We start from the raw sequence: 2,623 nt of genomic DNA on the forward strand, positions 1-2,623 counted from the left end.
TTGCTATCTTTCCTTCTCTTCTACGTTTGATAAAAACTATGTTAGAGTTTGTGACCCGAATTCTGTTGGGCTTCGATAGAAAAGTCTGTGGTGTGACATGTGGTGCTATCTAAATTATGAGAAATTTTTTGAGGAATTGTATGTTTATATATGCATGTATATGTGTGCATGTATGCATGCATGTATGCATGTATATGTATGTATGTATGTATGTATGCATGCATTCAAGCATGTATATGTATGTATGTATGTATGGATGTCTATCTTTCTTTCTGTCTATCTGTGTATGTATGTATGTATGTATGTATATAGATGTGTGTATGTATGTATATTTGTAGTTTTGTGAGCATTATTTTGTGTCGCACGGAACTTACCTTCGAGTAAGTTCCGCGCTTCTATTTTCATATATAGGTAGGTTACAGGGAGGTTACAGGGTGTATAACGCGGTTATAACCTCCTGAAATCTTTGCAGGTTACAGACGTATGCAGCTCTGTTGTACGTCTTATGTACGCAAATTTTTTTCCTCTACATGCAACTTATCTTCTTTTCGAAAGTGAATTTTTTTGTCTATCATTTTTCACATGAATCTAGGTTTTTCTTAATTTAAATTTATTATTATTCTTACAAACTAAATTTAGACGTGCAACATTTGGCAAGTATGCATTCAACTATCCTTCATTTATCCCTTTCCTCAAGAATTTTTATTTTTTGGGAGGAACTTTTATGCCTATTTTCGAAAGGATTATTCTAAAATATTGTTCTTTTTCTCATACACGTGTACGGTTTTTTTGGGGGGGCGGGGCAGTGTGGGGGGTTTTGAGCATGAGATATTTCAGTGCGGGAGGAAATGTCCAATCACCAGATCACCATCTCATCCGCACTAGTGCAACAGTAAATGCCCAACCACCAAGTCACCATCTCATCCACGCTGCATGATTAATTGTTTATTTCTTTTTGCCCATGTGCCTTTGTCTTTACTTTGACTTCTAAGATTAATAATTGTCCTTTAATTTCCAGTCTACTAAGCTTTTGTTTTACAGTATTCTGTTCTATATTGATATCTGGACTAGGTTATTTATGCATTATTTTGACCTGCTGCTACTCTATGCTTCTGAGCAGCAGAAAGTCATTAAGACATGCTATTTGCTATCAGCTTTTTCTTAGGAATAGTTAGTTATTCATTATCAGATATTAAGGAGTGATTAATTACTGATTAACATTCTAATCAATCTTTTATTGCCCTTAAATCTATAACCTTGTTTGTTGAGCAGTATTTTCTTAATTCTTCTTTTATTAGTAAATCAAAATAGTCTGTCAATAGTGGCATTTACATTATTGATAACTTTTTTATAACTCAAATACACATTTTTTATTCATAAATTTATGAAGATTTACTGACATTTCCCTCAATTTTTATGTATTTACATATTTAATATCTAAACTTTAATTTTTACATATATAATATCATTTATGCATGAGAAGATGTATTTAACATTTCAAAAGTCAAAATAGTAGCTTTTTTTATCTGATATAAAAGATTTGACTGGTATAAATGTAAATAAAAAAAAAAAAAAAAAAAAAAAAAAAAAAAAGGTGAAGTTTCCTTGTCATCTCTTTTGGGAGGTGACAAGTAGTATCAGAGCAAATTACTGTCTGTCAGGTGTGTCGGTGAAGCCGATCCGCGATGAAGGTGTTATGTAATTGGGTGGAGGAGAATGTCACGTACCAAAAGTCCCACATCGACTACGTGTAGTCATAAAACATTATTTAAGTTCTGGCCTGCCCATCACACCTAAAAGTTCTATCGTGTTGGATATATAAATACATAAGAATTGGGTGGTATGTATATAATTTTTTTTTATTTATTTTTTTTTGGGTCATGTTCACATGAATTATTTTTTTATTTAAACGTGTACACGAAGTAAATCAAACGACACGTGCCAAACAGTTTTAAAATAAAAATAATAATAATAAATAAATAAAAAGAATTCATTATTTTATTAGCATTAGATGGGCCCTGCTGCTGCGGATTTATGGGTTGGAAAATTCTATGATTTAAAGTTTGACAGCCATGTAATAAATTGTTATTTAAATACTATCTTCCTGAATTATTATATGTAATATCTGGTTGGTGACGTAAATATTATAAATATTTTTGTAATTAAAAAATTACGTGGATGTAGAATATGACAGGTTGAAAGTGACAATTATTAATTATTTTTCCTATCTTTTTTTTTCCCTAAATTGTCTATTTCTTTGTCGCGGTTGTGAAATTATTATTGAATAATTGTTTATGGGTAGGATTGTAATAAAATAAAATAAAATAAAAATCTCAAAATTAAAAATTACTTTTCACCAGGAATGTGCTCAAATTTTTTTTTTTAAATATATAAATAACAAATGTCCACATTAGAGAAAAGGATGGATTAATTAAAATAAATTGGTGTTGTTTGGATATACGCAACAAAAAGTAGAAAATGTGTCCATTAACTTGATAAAATTGATATGAAAGGTTTATGAAAGGAAAATAAGAGCATAGTTATGATTGATGATTTGTGACATCTCATATTCCTCAATAAAAATGAATAAGAGTTCGTTGAAATACAATATTCAAATTCCATT

This window comes from Phalaenopsis equestris, unplaced genomic scaffold (assembly GCF_001263595.1).
Source record: "Phalaenopsis equestris unplaced genomic scaffold, ASM126359v1 Scaffold000107, whole genome shotgun sequence".
Classification (NCBI taxonomy): Eukaryota; Viridiplantae; Streptophyta; class Magnoliopsida; order Asparagales; family Orchidaceae; genus Phalaenopsis; species Phalaenopsis equestris.